This window comes from Ambystoma mexicanum, chromosome 6p (genome assembly GCF_040938575.1).
Source record: "Ambystoma mexicanum isolate Mex_15411 chromosome 6p, UKY_AmexF1_1, whole genome shotgun sequence".
NCBI classification, from domain to species: domain Eukaryota; kingdom Metazoa; phylum Chordata; class Amphibia; order Caudata; family Ambystomatidae; genus Ambystoma; species Ambystoma mexicanum.
Window position 1 is genome coordinate 1,200,024,541 of NC_090935.1, and position 23,018 is coordinate 1,200,047,558.

At 46.9% G+C, this 23,018-nt stretch overlaps 1 long non-coding RNA gene across 1 annotated transcript in view; it reads left to right on the top strand.

Moving 5' to 3' along the window:
• The first annotated feature begins 380 nt into the window (after window positions 1–380).
• Window positions 381–23,018, top strand: part of LOC138510309 (uncharacterized) — a 121,737-nt gene continuing 99,099 nt past the window's right edge. Inside the window, exon 1 of the long non-coding RNA XR_011280362.1 lies at window positions 381–469. This is a non-coding gene — a long non-coding RNA (uncharacterized lncRNA). The remainder of the gene's footprint in view (window positions 470–23,018) is intronic.

Here is a 23,018-nt window from a genome sequence, read left to right on the forward strand (position 1 = left end):
AATGGCCTCTGCACAACGGTTATATTTCCCCATCTAATGCCTTTTATAAATAAAATATATCGAGGTTATCCTCCGCTTTCTTGCACCTCTGGAGGAGAACCTGTACTCACACTACACTAATCCGAATTTTAATATTAAATCTGATTTAGTGCATTTCCACAACTGCATCTTTGTTACAGGCTTTTTTGCATGTTATATGCTCGCATTAATTTCATAAGGGAATGGTTCACTCTTAGATTTGCTAGTTTCTAGTTATTAAATGTATTGTGCTAGCTTTTGGTCATTAAATGTACTGTGTTATCCCGCATGTGTGTCTTCTTTCGGGTTACGGTGCTAGATCATGTGACTTGTCTAAGGAAGTGTCATGTGCTTGTTAGGTCCTTTTCTCGAAATATTAAACACGGATACGAGTGCCGGTTACACTATTACGCGGCTCGAACTTGTCAGATCCAGACGGCAGTAGATTCAGGTAGGTCTGTTTATGTTTGCACACCGTTAAGGTAGCGGTTTAAGTGTTTCACGTTGCGAGTTTGAGCTCTCAATAAATACGTTCCTTTGCTTCAATAGGTTATGCCATTCTGAGGCTTTAAGTGTTCGGACTCATTGGGCAGTCGCATACGAGTTGCTTCATGATCTGAATTTTCTACATTGGCAGTAAAGTGTGTTTTTGAGGTTCGCGCCAATTCGTACAATGAATCTTTTTGATTTAGTATATTGTTTCTCAATGTCTTTTTAAGGGATTAATCCTTTACCATATTACATCTAGGATGCCAATTTCGCGAGTGGAATCCTACCAGAATATATTTAGAAGCAATTATCACATGACAAGAACGGACACTGGGGTAATTAACCCTTTGTTTTATTCACCTGAGACACTGTATGTCTTCTAGATTGATGTGCCACATAAACCAAGTGCATGTCACGAGTATTCACTAGGTTATCCTTTTCTTTTACACGTCGCGTGCTGCATTATTTTCACTTGCGGGCGTGGGGGCAGTCACGGCCTTTGGAGGTACTGGATTTCTGGTGGTGACCGATGTGATTCACACTAATAGTTTCTATGTTAACCCTAATCAAAACATTATATTGATTATATACTATTATTCTGTTCCAAGGTGTTTTTTTGAGCATAGGTTTTCTTCTGTCATTTTTCTTTTCTCTACATGTACCGTTGGTGATGTGTTCCTGTTTATTTTTCGTTTATCTGGTTTTGGTAATGTATACCCTATGGATGATTTTTTCTGTTTGCATCCTATTGCATTTTCACTTGTTATTTTGCATATTTTGCCTTGTAATACTTCGCCTTTTCCTTGTTTGGGGTTTTGCGACATGCATTGTGGTCAATTCATGAGTTTAAATGCTTTTTATTGTTTATTATGAGCAGAGCTTTGCCTTGAGAAAGACCTGTGGAGGTCGAAACACGTGTTGGCATAGAACTCTGACTCTTTGAATATGGACATCATTAAATTTTGAATTATTAATCTGAGACCTTCATGAGCAGCTTTATTAAGGATCTCGCAACTTCGAATCCTATCATTCAAAGTCTTGAATTGTTGGAGTACTAGCAGCGCATTCATTTGGTGGAACTATTACTGTTTCTCTTCACATAAAGGCCTTGCCAGTCAGAGTGTAATGCCAAGAGTGGGGGCAGCCGTCTGGGTGCTCTGACTGTGCTGGTGTGGACAGCATCCCACACCAACTGAATGCAGTGAAGCACTGCCTGGACTTCTGCTGTGAGAACTGTTACTCCCCACCCTGGACATAACTCATTCCCCAGTTGTGCAGTTAATGAAGGTGCCTAAATAAACACCTCGCCTAGCACTTACCGTGTCTTGTCGTCCTTCAGACTACCACAATTGTGTTCATCAGAAAGCTGGAAACAAGGATTACATCGCTTTAGGGTTTAGGGTCTGTGTGCCCATTAGAACAGTTAAGACACTGCCACGTCCCCTGTAAGTGGGTTCCGGCCAGCCATTGGTCTGCAGCGGCCATGGTGCAACAATGCTTCCACGTTCAACCTCACATAGCGAGTACCTACCTCTAGCAATCTGCTGGGCAAAGGCAGGGGGAACTCGATCCTGGACTGTGTCAGGAGAAAGCGGTCAAGCACAAACCGTATAAAGAGACACACACATTTGTCTGCCATTTCACGTTTTCAGGGACTAGGAGTTTGCTCTCTGTCCCAGCAAAGAGGACTCACTAAACATGTGTTTTGATGCTGTGAGCCCACATGGATGTTATATATGCTTAAAGTGGCCCCAGTTCAAATGGATGCAAATCTGTGCTCCCGCAGTTTGTAGGCATGCTCCACATGGTGCCAGCAGCTAACAATGTTGTCATTGAGTGGTTGAAGTTCCACTTACCCCAGGTTAATAAAGGGTCTTGTAAGATAGGGTAGACCTGCCAATATACCATCAGCAGTTCGCCAACCATGACTGTCACCCGCTGAACATATGTTGAGGCTTTAATATGTGTTATATGTCTGCAGTTACCGAGTCCCTATGTGTGTGTCATTGGTTCATTCCACGATTTGTCTATGCTATAATTTCCATGTGGCCTAAGTATTGTCGTTCTGTAACGGGGGAGGGGTCAAGTTCTGTTTCCTTAACACTTGTTTTGTTTTTATGGAAAAGGAGGAGTGTGGTGTGTTACCCTCCAAAGTGTATTGACCTTTTAAAATGGACAGTGTTATGTGTGGCCCTCCCAAGTGTATTGCCATGACTGTCTTGGCCTGATCTAATAAAAGGAGCAACTGCAGGCACGTGCAACAGTGCGGCTGCAGACTCCAGGAATAGCAGATAATTGAGCTACTTGTGCCGCTAGCAAATGTGATCACTTTATATACCTCTAAGTTAGTATTCCCACTACCTTTATGTACAAATAACCTTTCAAGCACTGTCGATGTTATGTTAATTTATTTGTATAGCGCCAAAGCCCTAGGCTGTAGGCTGGTGATTTGTTCATATGTCTGGGTTCATCAAAAACATGGTGTTAGAAGGCTAAAAGGTTCAAAATCTATACTTTTTTTTATTAGTTAACCCATTGTGTGCCCAGATCAAATTGTCTATGGGCCTGATCACGAGTTGGACGTTAGTCCATAAATGTGTCGGGAATGGTGTTACCGCCGCATTTAAGGGCTGGCCCTATCATGAGTCTGGCGTGTTTACCCCCAGCTTAGAGCTGGGGGTAAACACGCAGAGAAAATGACAATTTTTGGCGCAATGACAGCCGCCGGTATTACTGCGCGGTAATTGCCTAGAAAATTCCCCATTGGGTCCAGCGGACCCAATGGGAAATGGGGACTTACAGTTAGCACCCAACCCCTGATCCGGCGGTAATACTGCCGGACGGGTGGGCACTAAACGCTAATTAAATTGGCCGGTATCCAAGCTGGGATACCGCCCAACTCATGATTAGGCCCTACATCTTTTGTGCTATATCCAGGCTACTTTGCTCATTTAGAGGTAACGTGAGCAGAAGCCTTCCATCGGACCTTGGCCAAATAGTCTTATTACCAATTTCATTTCTAGCTTTGCCACATTCCCACAACCCTTCTAAAATTTCACTGCAAGTTGCACATGTGCATCATAGTAGTATTCTTCAAAATATATCATAGGTAATTTCAACCATTATTGCCATTCTCCAAGTTGAAAACCTGTAGCACTATCATTGTTGCAATGTAAACCCGACACTTCAGGAATACTGGGCAGTAAATTCAAAACTCAATGTGTGGTTTTTAAGACTCTGCTTGCTGAGTGTGGTTAGGACTGAAGAGCCCTGGTTCTTGACATATTTGCACACACAAATATTTAAAGGTTTGGTGTGTTGGGGGTGTGGCTAGCAGCGCCAGCCATGCAGACGCTTCACTAATGGGCCTCCGTGTGAAGCCATAGAAAGAGGGAAGACCTGCGTGTTACAGCACCTTACCACAGCTGATGGGGATATGGCGGCAGTCGGAAACGTTTGTGGTGCGCTGGCATGGTGTACCGATGCTGAAACTCGTTGCAGGGACAAGATAAAAGAGATAATGCTCCATCTCGTGCACAGCGGGGCTCTCCCAAGATGGCACCCGCTCGCTCGTCCCGTCACCCAACCTCCGTCCACAGGCCCGTTGATCATCTGTGGAGACCGCAGAAGCTGAGGCAGGGGTCCCATCGTTCTCCAGGACAAGGGAGAGCACAGGGCCTGTAAAATCATGGCATGTGGTGCCGGCTCAAAAAGAACGATATTTTGGCCGATTTACAGCTTGGATGCACGACCGGCAGCACCATCCATCTGCGATGACTTCTGGTTCCATGTCAGCATAGGCAGAGAACTACCAGTGACAACCAGTGAGTGCCCGACGAAGAGAAATGCCCATAGCCTAACAGCGCAGTCATACGGGCGGCGGATGGGAGCTTCCTGATGAGTGTATGACCGTTTCTGTGAGCTAGTCTGCCGGCTCAATCCTAACAGGTTCCCTAGGTGAGGAACAACTGAGAGGGACTACCTAGGACCCTGGGAAACTTCATCAACAGAACCACACTCACTGGGCACCTGGAGTGGAACGGGACACCGCCAACGAGCTTGGGACACCAGGGAAGCAGGGCATTTCTACATTTTACTACACAACTCCACCGGATGGGGACATATTAGGCCCTGGGACCACCTAAGCAGACACAGCTTGAACACTAACAAAAACACACTCAGAAAGTCGGCCCAGAAGAAATGCAGTCATACAGTCATGTCTAAACAGCAAAAAGCACAAAAGAATGCCGACATAGCTACCATGTTACAGCCTCAAGATAAAGGGAAAAATACAGATGCAGCAAAGGGCCAGGCCCAATCCCCAGACTGTCCCTCAGGACAATTAGCAACAAGGGAAGATATCCAATCTTTCTTGACTGTAATCAAAATGGAATTCAGCAACTATTTGACGGAGATCTCGACAAAAATGGTTTGTCTGGATCAGCGGGTTCTGGAGATGGAGCAAAGGCTATGGGAGGTGGAAAACCAATCAGCAGAACAATCAACAACAAAGGTGGAGTTGCACCACAGGATCCAGGTCCTAGAAGGGAAAAATTAAGCCTTGGAAAATAGACTAGAGGATATGGAAAATAGAGCCCACAGAAATAACCTACGAATCAAAGGGGTGCCCTCCTCGGTTTCGGATCAAGCCTTAAGCAAATACATAAGGGATCTCTTTCAGATGCTCCTGCCACACCTTGACAAGACCAAGCTGCTTTTTGTTCACACTTATAGACTGCATACCCCCAGGGGCTTGTCCTCTGACATTTCCCCAGATGTAATCACGCAGATCCACTTCTTTATAGTCAAACAAAAGATCCTGTCGGCAAGCTGCATGAGAATTAACATATCAAGGGGCTTCTCTGCAAATATTTCAGGGCCTGGCCACGACGACAGTACAGAAAAGGTGGTAGCTAAGGCTGCTGACATTATTTTTGCAAGATCAAAAGATCAGGTACCGGTGGATGTTCCCCTTGACCCTGAAGTTCATGTTCGAAGGGATGACTCGGACCATTAGCTCCCTGTAGGAGGCGGAAGAAATCTTGAGAGGTGCCCCCCTAGATAAAGATGGTGGCTCTCCTGCAAAGCCTCACAGGCCAGCGAGAATGGACGTACCTAAACCAAAATGCAACACCTGGACGAAGGTAACCAAAGGACGGAAACCCGAAAGGTCTATGCAGCACTCCTGAACTGTCTCTTACAGATCCTAGGTGAGGATCTCCCACTTTACCACCGCTATGCAAGAAACCAGCACCATACATTACAGAAAATTCACTGGAACTCTTGCTTCACATGGCCTATGCCCGGCCGTGAGTTCAACATCACTTAGAGGCAACTGGGCACACTGGCCAACGTTTGGTTTATTTTACAGTTATTGTTTATGAGTTGGTTTAATCAGTTTAAAACTTGGTTGCTACATGGAACTAAAGCTAAGATACACTGAGATGGTGCTTGAAGCTCACCTGGCTCCCCCCTCCTTCTTGGCAGACTTGGTCCCTTGGTTGATGCTGCCACCTCACCAGAAGCTCAATTTCGTATCTCTTAACGTAAAAGGCCTGAACTCTCTGGTCAAGCGTAAATCGACTTTACAGCGCCTGAAAGATCTGAATAGCTAGTGATATTTCTACAAGAGGTTCATCTGATCCCATCTGATTTTGTCCTCCTACGGAGCAGAAACTTTCTGAAGAAATTCATAGCCTCCAGTGGTTCGGAAAGAGGGGGCATAGCAATTCTTCTGGCAAGAGGGATTCCGTTCACAGAACTAGATACTGAGGGACACTATACAGCGGTCGAATGTGTGTTATATGGGCAGCTTTACTCTCTGATTGGTATACACCCCCCGACCAGGGGCATGAGGCCTTTTTTGCAGGATCTAGAATCCAAATTTCACCCCTTTCTTGAGGGTCCCTTAATAATTGGGGGAGATTTTATTGGGATCCCTGACCCCCTAATGAATAAAAGTCATGAACCCATGTTGAGGGACTTTAAAATCGTCCTGGCTCTGCTCCACCTATTCAGGGCCTTGTGGGGTAGTTGACACCTGGAGGGGGCTACATCCGGGTGAAAGGGATTTCTCCTTTTTGTCTCATGTGCACCGCACTCCCTCCTGAATAGATCTACTCCTAGCTACTCCCACCTTATGTCATATGTCGATGAGGTCACTATTGAACCAAGAGTGTTATCAGACCACGCCCTGGTTCTCCTAACTGACTGTATCTGTGATCCTGCACCCTCCCCCAGATCCCAAGGGCACTTATATGACCCAATTTTAAATGACATGGCACTTAGGGACGGGATAGCAAAAGCGACCCAGAATTATTTCTTAGAGAGCCCCAGAGATCTTACATCGACAGCAACTACATGGGAAGCTATGAAAGCAGTGATTAGGGGGAACTTATAGACATGCAGCTGCTTACAGGGAATGTAAACAAGGGATGCAACCCACCGGGATAAGGAAATAGCAGAGGCAGAAGGCCAACATAAAACGGGTTGGTCTCCTAAAATCCATCGGTCCTTGCAGATTGCCTGAAATAAACTAGAAGCCCTTTATGCTGAAGAAACAGCGCAATCCCTGCTGGTAACGAAGCAGGGATATTATGCCAAGAGTAACAAAGCTAACAAAGCTAACAAACCTTTGTTCAGGAAATTGGCAGAATCTAAATGACAGAACATGATAATGGGCCTACGTGATTCGTAGGGCATAGTCCAATATGGAGAAGAATCTAAACTACAGCTAGCAGCAGCCATGTTTGCCGTGTTTCCTTACCCTATTATGTAATCTGTGCATTGACAAAGGTCATAACTCCCATTGATCCCCCCCCCCTCCCAGTTGTTGCCCAGCTATGGCAAGCATGCTCAGGCGTGCTCGCATCTAGTACTTCGTCGCCCAACACCTATTGGCTCTGTTGCCCTGCGAGTGGGTGCTTTTAAATTAGCGCCCTAAACCGCTACTGATAAGGGTAGTGATGCCAATGCCTGTTTTGCACCGAAAACATATGTGGTCTGACCAATGCCGTTTCCTGCTAATCCGAATTCGTCTTCAATAAAAGCTCTGGAAAGTAACAATCTCAACCTGTTGTTGTCTGCCTCAATCTGTGATATGTCACATGTGTATACAGCTGTACATACCTCGTGGCACTTGCTGTAATTGCTTTGTTTTGAGCCATCTTAGCTCCTCGTAGATTAACAACCCTATCTCCATTCATGATTCAATGTCTTCTGATGTTGTCGCCAGCCTTTCCTTGTCCAACCAATCTTGTGTTTCTTCCGGGCTGTTGAAAAACAGCAAGCGTCCGTTTTGCAGTATCATATGTCCTGCCGGATAAATAGGCATATACTTGAGTCCTGCTCTCCTCAGCCTTTCTTTGGTGGGGCCAAACTGAGCCCCCCGTTTCTGCACGTGGAAAGTATAGTCCGGATAGTCAGCCAATCTCGATGAAGTCAGCCAATCTCGATGAAGCTCTCTGCATGATTCCCCCGTTCCTAGAGAATGCCAGTATCTTTTCTCTATCTTTATAGTTAAGGATCTTTGCTATAACAGGCCTCGGAGGTGCGCCCAGAGGGGGTTTCTTTGTTAAGGTCCAATGCTCCCTTTCCATTGTGAAACCTTGTATTAAGTTGCCTGGGCCAACCTCTTGTAGCAACAGGTTTTCTATATAAATTGTTGGGTCCATTCCTTCCATTCCCTCAGGCAGTCTGATCAACCTTATATTATTTCTTAGGGGCCTTCCTTCTGCGTCCTCTGCGCTTTCTTCAAGCAGCTCCACCTGTTGTTTCAGTATGTGAACTTTGGTTTGTGTCTTACTTATGTTATTGCTATTTTCTTCCATTTTCTTCTCAGCGCTGCTGGTGCTTTCGCAACAGCGCCTGCACATCTTGTCGCAGCAGGTTCACATCTATTCCCACAGCTTCTATCTTAGTTTCCAGTCAGTCCGCAGCGCAGCAATGGCAGCTAGGATCTGTTGTTCGTCATCTGCTAGAGTTGGTTGTGTACGTGCTTTATTTTCCATATCTTGGCTCTTTACTGTTACCTCTTTGGTAAATGATAAGAGTGCGGTCAATCTTCCTTTTCCTTTACTTGCCTTGTTTGCCATCAATGCCTCATTGCGTGCCTGCAGCGCAGTTTATAGTATATGTATGTATATTTGTGTTATGCTTGATACAGTATGACCAGCTGCAGCTCTTCTACGGGTGTGCTGTATGCCGAGTTCTGTTGTAAGCTCCTTTAATACAAGTTGTTTATCTACCTGTGCAGAGAACTTGCACTAGCTGCACTGTTGCACACTCCTCACACGCTGGTTCATTCTTCCTCTGCAGTCAGGAGCAAGTGTTTACCCCTCACTTCGAAGGTCAGGGGTGTGTGATTTCAGTGTTCGCATTAGGGGAGGGGGGTGTTCCCCAGATAAGGAAATCTCATGAGCCATCTGCCCTCCATTGTATGCTTCCTCACCCCCTTAGCGTCCCTCTCCCTCTCTCTACCGTTGTCCGTGGTGTAAGCTTCCAGCAGCGCTGGAGTGCAGCTTACAAGCACACCCATTTCTGCGCTCAATATGTTCTTTATCACCGCAGTACTGCCCTGTTCCTAGTAGTGCAAGTGTTCGGCAGCGCCGCAGTGCAGCTTACCTTCACGCTGCTTTCTGCCTACTGTACTTTCACTCGCACTGCAGCCCGACGTCCCGGTCTGCCTCTGCGTATTCTTTTCAGTGCCTCCAAGCCATCGACTGGGATCTCTGACCACTCCAGGATCCTGCAGCACTTATGCAACCTTTTGTCTTCTGCTCCCCGTCGGTATCTTCCAGAGCCACACTGCATGCAGAGGTACAATGTGTTGTTTCCTCCCAGTTCTACTATTGTCTGGTGTCTTTTGAAGTTGCTTCAGAGCCTTCCTTAGTCCGTCCCTTCATCAGCCACCATTTTCCGCTCGCTGTGCACCGCCAGACTGGGGCTCACCTCGCTGAGGCTCTTATCAGGCAATCTGGACCGTTCTAGCTGAAGTATCCCTTGCCCAACATGGCTGCGCTACGTTGCTTTCGTATCAGGTTGTCAGTAGTTAAACCATTAACGCTTTTATCCGCGGATGTTTATCGGATCAAGCATGAGCTCCTTTCAGGTCGTCCTTACTGCATGGCTGCTGGCCACGCCCCTAGGCGTTCGACAAAGTTGATTGGGCCTTGAGGGCCCAACCCACTCTTGAGGCTTTTCAACTTGGGCCCTTATTCCGTAAGATGATCTTAGCCAACGACAGTACCCTGAAGACCTCCCTGCGGGTTAACCCAGGGTAAACAGCCCCCATACCACTTAATTGCAGAAACAAAGCAGGGATGTCCCCTAACCCCACTATTGTTTGCACTGACAATGGAATCCCTCGCCCAGCGGATATGCAATAACCCCGCTATTGAAGGGGTTACGGTAGGCCACAGAACACAAGTTATCCCTTTATGCAGACTATGTTCTGCTTACGCTGACTAACATTCAGTCTTCCCTACAACAATCCCTCCTAAAACTAAATTCCTTCGGGTGGGCTGCAGGTTTTGAAATTAATTATAGTAAATCTGCAGCCCTGGGAGTGGGGCTAACTACAGAAGAGATCCACTGTCTGCAACCGACTTGTCCAATTAAATGGAGTAGGAAGTCTATAGAATATCTGGGGGTCCATATTGCAGTCTCCCCAGGGGAGTTATATGCAGCAAATTTTCCACCCCTCTTTAAAGAGCTGGAGGCAGGTCTGGAAAGATGGTCGACCCAATAGATCTCGTTGATGTGGAGGATTACGTCCAGTAAAATTAATCTACTCCCTTGGTTCCTCTACTTTTGCTCGACTATACTGGTAGAGATCACACAAAAGCCTCTCTCCCGCCTGCAACAAAAGGTTCTCCGGTTCATATGGCAAGGAAAGAAAGCTAGAATACCCAAGAAGGTAATGATGGGCAGTGCCCATTTAGGTGGACTAGGGGTTCGGAATTTGTGAAAATATTATGCAGTGAGGCAGATTATGCACTTCCTAGCCTGGTTTACGCCAACTGCCCCACCAAGATGTGTTGACATTGAACAGTCACTCCCCCTCTGCTCCCTGCCGTACATCCCCCACTCAGCATGGAAGCATTGGCCTAACCTGCTTTCCTCTACGAAAATAACAGTAAAAATCTGGGACTGGGTGATAAAACAAAAAGATATCCCCAGAGGTACAGGCCCATGCACTCCGATTTTTCACAATTCCACCTTTACCCCGGGCCTGCAGCCTAGAGACTTTGGGAACTGGATACGAGGGGGCTTACAAACGGAATCACTATTGTTTGACAACAGCCAGCCCCGTACCTTTGAAACCTGCAAGGAGACATTTCAATTCGCTGAGCCAGACAGATTTACCTATGCCCAACTCTGCCATTAGATCACGCATCCACTGATCAGACAAGGGGCCACACGCAACCTCAGTCCCATTGAACTCACCTTACATGAGGACTTACAGGGGGAAACATCTCTAGAGTATATAAACTCCTACAAGATAACCTGCTAGTCAGCGAACACAGATACAGGTCTCAATTGGAGAGGGATCTTGGCCCGCCGATGGAAGACCAGACGTGGGTGGACATTTGGACAAGGAACTATTCCTCTTTAGATCCGTGATAAATAATTAATGTGCCCTCAAACTTCTAATTCGTTGGTACTATTCCCCAGAGTGGCTACATCACATTCAAAATTCCCTGGGCCCAGCGTGGTGGCAGAAATGTGGAGCACAAGGTAGAGACTTCCACATGTGGTGGGGCTGCCCCCTTGTTGGTGTTTTCTCCCAAAAAGTACTTGCCTCGATTGAGGCCATCACCCAAATTAGAATCCCGATTAGTCCCAAAGTACTCTTGCTGGGCTCACCGGTTCAGGGGGTTTATTCTAAGTCCAGGGTAACAGCCAAGTTGATAACCCAGCTCCTCCTGGAAATCCCCTAAGAGTCCATTAATAGTCCTTTGGTGGACTCAACTCTGGGATATCCTGGTGGCCGAAAAAGTCAGAGCAGCCAAGGAGGCTATGCTGCATTGGTTCATGGACATATGGGCCCCGCTCCTGGAGTACGACAGCGACTTTCCAGCGCTAACACACAAGCCACAACTACCAAGACTGTTCCTACGGGTTCACTAGTTATCGCTTCAACCACACCAGATTCAGAGGTCACCAAGGGAGGGGAGGGTGGTAAGTTCTAGGTACATTGTATTTTTTTATGCATAGAACAAATGTAATGAGTTCCACACTTGTGATGCCGCTCCATGTTTGCAACTGACTTAAATAAAGTTGTTAAAACATTTCTTTTTTTAAAGTTTGCTGTGTTTACTTCATTGCCAATTGCAATGGTAGAGCTTTAACAAGTTCTCCTGTCAGGCACACACTTAGGATTTTGATCAATGAATTCTTCCTGCAGACATGATCGCACTGTCCTACAAGTCCTCGAGCATATGCACTTTCACACACATGTATACATGTCCATTCACATATATAAGGGCGTGTTCAACTGTTTGAGAAGATATTCTTGAAACCTATGGAATCTTTACTTATATCTCTGGCTTCCTGCCTTGACTTTGACTCTGCTACTCAGATTGTCTGTATAAGAAACATGGTTTAAAAGAAAAGTGGGCCACAACTACCAGCTGGAAGGGAAATGAGACATGCCTTTATCCAAAGTGTGCACCCGCCTTTATCTGTTTTGATATATGGACACCACCATGCACTGCTAATCATGCCACACATTACATCACCGTGTCATGCAACTACCCAGAAGGCATGAGGAACAAACACAGTTATGACAATAAGTGGGGTATTTATACTAAAGTTTACATTTGCTTTGAAAGCAACACAATCTCAACGGTATGGTAAATCAGTTCAGTGTGACATCAAGAGGAGTGCCTGTAATGGTTGTGTTCCTTGTTACGGAGCGTAATACTGTTGTGCGCATGCACGAGCCTCGTTCTGGCTCACGCATGGGAGTTTGAATAAAGGAGGACCCGACGCGGCATTCGCCGCCGGGACCCCATACCGAGCAGCCGTGTCAGTGGGCCTCATTACGACCCTGGCGGTACGGAGTGAACGGCGCCGTTAAAGGTGCCGGCGCTGTTCACTCCGTACCACCCCATTACGAGTTCCCCTCGCGGGACACGGTAAGCACGCCTGGGAAAACCAGGCGTGCTTACCGGGTCCCGCGAGGGTAAGAGGGAGCAAACAACGTGCCATGTCTTCATACACGACAGTTGCAGCCCGAAGGGGTGCTTGTGCGCCGTTCGTGTACGTCAAGACTGTAATTTTTTGAACTTTCACGGCTGTCGGTCACCCGATGGCCGTGTTTTTTGTACTTTGAAGGTGTTTTGAGCACCCCAACAGCACAGCCCACTCCACAAGGCCAGGATTCTTCATTCCAAGGGGAGAGTCCCCCAAGAGACATCTTTGCTAGGCTGATGGCATGGACACTAGGATTCTTGCATCAGAATCGAGGCTACAGAGCTCAGTGTGCTTCTCCTGCAACGGAGGTTTCAAAGAATAACTGGGAAGCCAACCCTGCTGGTGAGAACAACGCCGAGAGGAGGACTGGTCAAGCTATCATACCAAGTGAGTGGGGATCCCTAACACATCCAGGAGGAGACAGACATGCGGCCTCACACAAGAACGTGGGGTGCTCGTGCGGTCTGCAGGAATGGGTGAACAGGATGGTGCGGCTATTGCCCCGGTGCAAGCGTCACGCCGTCAACAGGGCACTTTGGCACCCATGCCAGAGTTTGACATTTCACGGCCCCCTTCCAAACTTGGACCTAAGTGGTTACTATGGGTTAAAAAGCTTGAAATGTTCTTTAGAGCCACCGGTGAGACAGAGGACGATGCAAAAGTGGCAACGTTGTTAAACTCAGCAGGGACGGAAGTACACTGAATATTCGAGTCATTAAATTTGCAGGTGACTACCTACGCAGCTGTCAAGCTAGCCCTACAAAATAATTTCTTACCCATGGCAAACGTGGACTACGAGAGGTTCATCATGTGTGCGGACAAGCAGCTGGGTGATGAGTCCCTAGACCATTTCTGCGGAAGATTGAGACATTTGGCCAGCACCTGCAGGTGGGAGAATGAGGAAGGCATGGTGCAGAACCAACTCATTCAAGGGTGCAGCTCCGGAAAGTTGAGGAGACAGGTCCTACGAGAGCCCGGCCTGACGCTAGCGCAAATTCTGGACACTGGGCATGTTTATGAGCTAGCAGAGAACAGGGGTGCCAAGATGGACGCGGCTGTCCGCCCGGGAAGGAGTGAAGAAGCTATTGCGGTGGGTAGGCCAACTCCTACGAAGACACGATGGGGCCAGAAAAGGGCTGATGGACCTCCCAACCCCAATAGCCCTCAATCATGCCAATACTGTGGGTATGATCTGGCTCATGTAGGTGAATGCCCAGCTAAAATGAGAGTGTGCGGCAGATGCAGCACGCCAGGACATTATGCAAGGGTGTGCAGGGCTGCGGCTCCGGTGGCCACATCCAGGGGACCTGCAAGAGTGAACAGTGGTAACCCCAGAAAATTCAGGAATTACGCCGCAATCAAACAGGGTGTACAAGAGCTAGACATAACAGAAGAAGAAGATGAAGATTAAGTGTTTTTCATCTCCAACATTGCCACAAGGGCAAAGGAAAGGAGGCAGCCCACATGCATGGTCAACATTGGTACCACCCCAACGCCGGTCTTGATTGACACAGGGGCCTCAGTCTGTGTTCTGGCGGCAGAACATTATGAGGCCCTCCCTGGCCCGCCGGGACTCGAAACATCCAAAGCAAGGATCTACACCTTTGGGGGGAACACACCTCTGCCCATACACGGTGTCATTATAGCGCCCATCACCCATGGACAAAACACGATCAAGGCCAGGTTCCTCGTTACAGATGTGAGCCCTCATTCCCTACTGAGCAGCGCAGCCTCGGAGGCGTTGGACATTGTCCATTTCACTATGTCGGTGTACCACACCGACGTCGATCGCCTCCTAGAACGACATGAAGACCTCTTCCGAGGGGTGGGCAAGCTGAAGGGCAATTCCATCAGACTACATATCGATGAGTCGGTGAGGCCTACAGCCCTGAAGCACAGGAGAATACCATTTCATCTGAGGGCCCAGGTAGAGAAACAACTGCAGTCGTTAATTGATATGGACATTATAGAGAGGGTGGGAGGCCCTACCCCATGGGTGTCCCCGATTGTGGTGGCGCCGAAAGCTAAACAGCCCGGGGTCGTACGCATTTGTGTTGACATGCGTTTACCCAATGCCGCCATCGGAGAGTAATACCGTTGTGTGCATGCGCGAGCCTCATTCCGGCTCGCGCATGGGAGTTTGAATAAAGGAGGACCCGACAATGCATTCGCCGCCGGGACCCCATACCGAGCAGACGTGTCAGTGTGTGTTTGTACGTCGTGCATGCATGCTGTGTTGTGCGGCCTGTGGCAATGATGCGCATCTAACATTCCTGATCTAACTGGTGAATTTCTAAGGTTTTTAAAGTTTTGTACTGCCCCAATAACCCTTCCATGAACGTGTTTTCTGTGTATTTGTATGGTTTTTGTAACTATAAAAACAGACACCAGTTCACCTGAGGATCTGTATCTTCATGAACAAAGGCCATTTTGAAGCTTCATTGAAAAAAGTGTGTGTATATATATATATATATATATATATATATATATATATATTCATTCAATGAAAAACTTTGTTAAGGGGACGTTATTGTTAAGTTGCATTAATAAAAAGCTGTGAAATTAAATGAAAAAACTTGGTTAAAGGGACGTTATGGTTACAAGTAAAACCAAAAAAGCGCAGAAATTTGCTAGTTATGCTAAATTAAGCAACCATAGCTCATGCCACAACCGTGCACTGCTAAGACAAATACTCAATGCTTTAGCAGACATGCTAAGGAGAAGTCCTCTATCCTAGGAACACAGTGTCACATTCACAAAGATATTTTAAATGATATCTTCACCCAGTCGGGGCATCCACCTCTAGATTTGTTTGCAACAAACTTAAATCCACAATGCCCAGACTTCGCATCCCGGTTTCCCCAACCAGGGTGCAAGGGGAACGCCCTGTGGATGAGTTGGTCCCTGTGGATGAGTTGGTCAGGGAAACGTGCTTATGATTTTCCACTGACCCCAACTCCTCAACAAGATGCATCAGGAACAAGTCACTCTAATCCTAATCACTCCAATGTGGACACGACAACCATGGTTTCCACACCTACTCAAACTAGCAATGTGCAAACCAATCAAACCTCTGTGCCCCTTCAACACACTGTCCCAGCACGGGGTGACAACACTGCATCCACAACCTCAGTCTATTAACCTGGCTTCTGAAGTCATAGAGTTTGGGCACTTCCACAAAGGTGTATGGATATCCTCAAGGAGGCAGAGAAATCCAACACTAGACAGTGCTACTTTAACAAGTGGAAATGATTTGTCATCTGTTGCAGATCACAAAACCTAAATCCAATTGAATGTTCACCATCACATGTGTATAGGTGTGTTATAAATGCCATATCATATCATATCTAACATTTGTCACTATATGCTTTACTTACTAGACTCTTGTTTAGTATTTAATTTCACCAAAGTACACCTAGCGGCTCTGTCAAAACAAAGTGTCTTGGTGGAAGGTACTTGTTATCAAAGCATTAATGGAAGGAGTAAAGAGACTATACCCTCCCATTCCAAACCCTCCACCAGGTTGGGACCTTAACATTGTCCTCACAAAGCTCATGGGTCTGCCATTTGAACCAATGCACAAAGATAGCCTAAAATATTTCACTTCCAAGACTGTCTTTCTAGTAGCTATCACCTCTACAAGACGAGTCAGTGAACTACAGTCACTCTCGGTATAAGACCCTTTCATTGTCATCCACAAAGACAAAGTGGTTCTTAGATATGAATTTAGGTGAGAACCTATGGTGTGTTTGAAGCTCCATGTTAACCAGTCCATTGAACTACCTACCCTTTTCCAAAAACCATCAAACTCAGCTGAAAGAAGCCTCCATACCTTAGATGTAAGACGGGTGGTCTTGTGCTACATAAATGAAACTAAACCTCTCAGGAAAACAGCACCCGGTAGGCGAGGAGATAATATTTCAAAGAATGCTATCTCCAGATATATATAGTCAAATGCATACAGCTTTGCTACTCACTATCAAAAAAGAATCTACCTTTTACACCAGGAGTTCACTCTACAAGAGGTACAGGAGCTACTTTAGCATTTATTGCAAATGTGCCCTTAGGCGCAATTTGCAAAGCAGCTACTTGGAGCTCCATACATACATTTACTCAGCATTACTGCATTAACCGCACACTCTAAAGCAGATTCACAGGTGGGTGAAGCGGGGCTAAAACATTGTCTCACATCTTCTACCTTCTCACAGCCCAACTCCTTCTCCGGGTACTGCTCGCTGATCTGTGCATAGCAGGTGATCTAAGCAGATCAACAAGCCTCAGAAGGCAAACATTACTCATCGTAATCGTATTTCAGATGCTTGTATCTGCTTCGATTCACATGCGCCCACCCTTCCCCCCCCTCCTGGAGTCGAAGGTGCACAGGTGTTTTGTTTCATCTACCTTTCTGCTTTGTTATCTCTGTACTCACGCAACACTTCATGCAACCTCATGTCAGAAAAAACCAATCTGAGGGACCTCCACATGTGAAGGACCATGGTTATAGTAGACATCACACTAGGGATAGTATTACTAACACGCCAGTCCACATCCCTTCTCTGCGACTACCACTATATGTCAGCCTATGCATAGCATGTGAATCTAAGCAGACACAAGCATCAGAAATACAATTACAGTGAGTAATGTATGCTATATATATATATATATATATATATATATATAGTGACGATTCACAAGGCGCCATCATTTCTCCCAAGGGGGGCCCTTCTCATGAGGCTAGGGAGGTGAGGCTGCTACCTAATATTCCCCTAGGGGTGGTTTAATGCAGGAGGAGCTCATGGGGAGGGACTCCCCTACTGGGGATAAGGACGACACCCAAACCTGCCTGAAACCTCTATTACCCTTTCACACACACCCTTTGACTGATACATCAATGAGCTTTATGTCTTGTATGACCAACTGAGACGTAGATCATACAATACATAAAGATTAACCCCAATGCAAGTACTGAGAAGAGGTGGCCCCAAGGAGCCATTTAGAGTGGCCCACTGAACTAGAGGAAACGTTCTAGTGTTCCGCAGGGAAGTGTTCACCCAAGACACATAAAAACAGATGAAGGACTCAGTGAAAGAGAGAACAGCCGAGAAGGATAGCAGCATGAGAGACAGCACAGCCGGGAAAAGCAATGAAGACACAGAGAATGCTTTGAAGAAGCCGAAAGCAGTCATCGTCTGGAGACAGGAATCAGGCAGCATGAATCCTTTGCCCGGTGGTGTGGAGCTGGTCGGGAACATGGCTGGATGCTGATATGCAGTGGCGCGGCCTTGGAAAGGTGGCCCTGACCTGAAGGATAGGAACGAGACACATGGAGCAAGAGCTGCGGAGAAAGAGAACACCTGCACAATGCTCCGAGGCAAAGCAAGACCTCAGGAAGAACCGGCAGAGCGTCCCAAAGCCAATGAAGGTAACTGGTGTAACACAGGAACCGGTAGGGGTGTAAAGTTGGAAAAGGAATGCAAGTTAATTGAAAATAACGGTAAGAGTAATCTCCCTCATGGCAGCTCTTGGCAGGAGAGTGAGGCAAGTGGGCCTAGCACAAGAGGGGTAAAGACAAGGGTTTGGAACCCAAGCAAGATAAGAGTCTGGGATCTGAATCGGCATCAAGCAATTAACAAAGGGAGTCGCCCTCCAGAGAATTGCGGAGATAAGCCCATTGGCCACCAGGTAGGTGGAGAGAAGCCCAATGCCTACCAGGGAAGGGTCTGGGACCCTGTCCACGACTGCAGTGGAGAAGAGAAGTCCACTGTCCACCAGGTAAGGGTCAGCAACGTTGTCCACAACCACAGTGGGGGAGAGAAGCCCACTGGCCACCAGGCACGGGTCTGCAACTTTGTCCATAACCACAGTGGGGGAGAGAAGCCCACTGGCCACCAGGCAAGGTTCTGGGACCCTGTCTACAACCACAATGGGGAAGAGAAACCCACTGCCCACCAGAGAAGGGTCTGGGACCCTGTCCACCGTAACGGTGGGGATGAAAAAAACACTGGTCATGTAAGAAGGGTCTGGGACCCAAACAGAAAGTCACTGATGCTAAGAGGAAATCTTCCACACTATAGTGGCAGAGATAAGTACACTGGTCATAAGAGAAGGATCTGGGATCCTAACAAGATGTGGGACATTGTTGAAGTCAAGGGACAATGGAAAGGATGCTATCAAGTAATACCAGGAGAAGGGATTCACTCTCCTGGTAGCCAAGCAGCAGTTGTGATAGTCATTCTCCCTGGCTTTGTGATTGAACTGTGCCAAAGCAGACCAAGAGAAGGGAGGGTCTTCTCTTGATCCTGAACTAAGAGTTAATGTGAAGCAGCCAGGGGAAGGGAGTCATTGGTCCTGGCCTTGTTGTACATTGCATCAACACATACAAGGGGAAGGGAATAATTCCCCCTAGGTTTATTGGAAGTTGTGCAGAACCACACCAGGAGAAGGGGCCATTCTCCTGGAGAGAACATTGTGTAAAGACTGTTTTGAAATCTGCAACCAGGTGAGGGGAGTCATTCCCCATGGATATTTTTGTTTAGAAGCAAAACATTTTTAAACGCCATTCAAGAAGCAGGAGAAAGGAGCCACTTTGTTAGTTTAATCTTTAGGTATATAGCGTGAGGGATAGAAGTAGGTTTTGACACAGGATGGTGGAATTTACTTTGATGGACATTCTGACAGACCCTTTTAGTATTAGTTTTGAGGCAGGGAAACCCCTGTTAGACGTTAGGGATAGCGATGACCTCTTTTTCCATTTCCAAAATAAGTCTACAACCAAAATCATGCCACCTTTTTGTCATTGTCAGTCTCCTTCTTCGACACCCTTATTAAAAGGGTATTTTGTGGATATGGATGTGTGTCTGTTCGAAATGTTCAGTATACTTCCCAACATGCTACAAACTTGAAATGTGGCATGTGGGTAGGTTCCATGGTGTAGACAATGAAACAAGTATAAAATATACCTTTTTTTTAAAAAAACTTGTTTATTTTGGTCAGCACACAGGAAAACATTACATTATAACAATTCGGCACATGTTACGTATCAAGCCATTTTCATCATCCCTTAAGTTTCCGCCCCCACCCTCTAATTCTGACTGCCTTCCAGATCTTGCTCTGCTGCTGATTGAGCCAGGTCCCTGTCCTCTGCCCTAAGCGTGGTTTGTATGTTAGAGCTGGAAAGCACTGGTCATAATATATGGTCTTTTCCGCTATGAAGATGTCCCAAAGTTTTAACCACCAAAGAATCATTAGGGGGCCCTCCGGGCATTTCCAAGTTCAGGCTACTGTGATTTTCGTGGCCAGGAGCAGTTGTGTTATGAGGGCCGCCTGCTTGCCAGATCTCGGATATATCCCTGGGACCGGGATCGGCAGCAGAATTGGTTCTGGTTCCAGTGGTAGCTGTCATGATGCCTACCTACCCCCGGGCAACCGGTTCAAGCCCACCAGCCCCGGGAGCAGGCATCTAGGTATTTAATAAAACCCCAGCAGCCCCGGCTGGGGGCTGTCTGGGTTCAGTCCCGGCGCCTTAGGCGCCAGGCTCCTAATAGAAATCAGTCCTGGCGCGATAGGCGCCAGGCTCATAGACTTTACTTACCTCATGCAGACCATGCTGCAAATGAATCCAAGCCAACGTGAGGTCTGGATGGGACTATTTTTCAACAGGGACTATTTTTTACTCGGGTGTGGTTCTAGGGACTTCTTACCTGGAACTACTTTGGAGGCTATTTAAACCACGCCTGAACAGCAGCACATGCTTCGTGTTATCCAGCAGCGCAACGCTCACCGTGCCTGCAGTCAGCATCCAGTCTTCAGCCACGCCCGTCTCGAATCCAGAGCTCCTAGCAATAGAAGAACGAAGAAGGAAAGGTTAGAAAACAGATATTATTTCAATCCTTACCTGAATTCCAGATCCATCACGTCTTCGAACTTGAAAAGGACATTATTCTACACGCGTCGCATCGCCAGCTGCAGCGCCGCGCCATACTCACCAGTCCTCACAGCATTTTTCGATCCGGCGCAGCCTCCATCATTTTCTCCGCCAAATTCCACCATCTAGGGGACAAAAGAAACATAAGGTGAGCCGAGAGAGCCAACAAATACAACCTCTCCACCATAGACTTACCTGATTAACAACCGGAGGCATTATTCTGTAACAAACTTCTTACGCCCCACCTGTAAGGAGAGAGAAACCAGCAATTTAAACACACGCATCTTTTGCCGGACAGTGTTGGGTAATACAGACTCTTACCTCAACACCATCAGCTGCCACAAGACAATCTTCCCTTGGACCCAGCTGCAACACAAGAAAGGAATGTACAAGAGTGAACATCGGACATATTGAACTCTTTGAACTTTATACTTACAGGTTCTCGCCTGGAACCTCGGAGTCAATATTCATCCGGAACTCTTCCAACGCCCTCAAACCAGTGAAGTAACTGGTATCTACGCGCCCCTGCATTCCACGCAGGATGGAGAGCTCATCATTTACAAACATAAGGTGAGCTTACAGAAAGTGAATATCGGTGGTGATTAGTGGGGAGAACAGTGGGGTGCCATTACTAAAATCCACGTGTGGCTGAATCCCTTTCTCCACTTGCAGGAGAATATTTCTATGGGTCAAGCAGACGAGATTAGGCGGTCCAGTCCAGTCTGTCATCTCTGCACTACGCTTCACGTTGGAGGAGGTCGAAGCTGTCCGGGTCCCATTGACGCCCCCGTGGGAGCCAGGTGAGCGTAACAGAACACAAAGCTTATCTACAAATTCCCACCAGGGCGTTATGGAAACCTCCGAAACAGACCAACTAGCCCAATTATTATGGGAACTTAGGGCAGAAGTGCACTCTTCGCGCCAAGAGACTAATGCCCTCAGGATAGAACTGATTGTGTCAAAGGAACGCACAGATGATCTTGCTAGACAACTGCTGCAAAATCAAGCTGGGCAAACACCCCTACCTGGACTCGGGGGAAACCCAGCTCCTGTTTCATCGAGTAATCCTACCAGAGGCTATTCCTTTAGCTCCACTCGAACTCTTTGCTGGGGACCCAAAAAGGTTTGCAGTGTTTATGAATCAATGCTGCTTGCACTTTTTATGCAGACCTGGAGCTTTTCCAAATTACCAAGTCAAAGTAGCCTTTGTACTATCATATCTTAGTGGCAGCGCAGCTGACTGGTCAATTCCACTAGTCAACCAGGATGATCCTCTTCTTCGGGATTTTCAGGGTTTTCAAAGAAGCATGGAAAGACTATTCGCCAGACATTCACAGGGACAGGCCATGGATAATTAACTTTTATCCCTTCGACAGGGTAATCAAGATCTGCTAACCTATATCGCAACCTTCAATTGGTTGGTGGTGGAAACCGGATGGCCTGAGGAGAAACGAATTACATTATTTCATCGTGGGCTTTGGGGAGAACTCAAAGATGTTTTGGCTCAAGTTGTGAACCCACCTCAGGATTGCGCATAATATATAGACTTAGTGGTCCAGTTAGACCACCGACTTCAGAATAGAAAGGCTGAGCTAGATAAGTTCGAGAGTCGGGTATGCGTTTAAAGCCAATGTCACCCCCAAAGGAACAGATGCATCAGAACCTATGCAGATCGGGGGGGTTAAAGGACTCTTAACTCAAAAGGAAAGAGAAAAGAGACGGCAGATGCAATTGTGTCTGTACTGTGGAACCACAGAACATTTTCTACGGGATTGCCCTATAAAACCACCCAAGAAAGTAGTAGGAGTTGCTGACAAAAGTCAAATAGAGCCTGATTCGGGAAACGACCACGCCCGACAAGTGTAGAGGTCCGCTTGCTGAGCTTAAAGAACGACACTCAGACCTCCCACCTAATTATACCAATGGTCCTAATTGATCCAAGGCAGCCATCACGTATGCACGCAGTAAGGGCATACATTGATAGCAGGGCCGTAGGAAACTACACGGACCATGAATTGGCCTGAAGGATGAATCTACCCCTTTGCAAAAAGACTGCTTTGGATGTCATCACCACAGTCGATGGAACTGAAATTGCCTCTGGGCCTATAACTCATTCCACTACTGAGCTGACACTGTTGGGTCAAGATGGGCATCGAGAAACTATTGTGTTTGATTTAATCAAGGCGCCGCAATTCCAAATAATTCTGGGAATTCCATGGTTGGAAACACATAGGGCCTCATTACGACCCTGGCGGTAAGTACCGAACATTACCGCCATGGCGTAATCAACGTTTACGCCATGGGTCGATGGCGTAAAGTGCGGCATATTCCGACCCATCGGGCACGTGCATTACGCCATGGCGTTAATGTAAAGTACGGCATGGCGTAA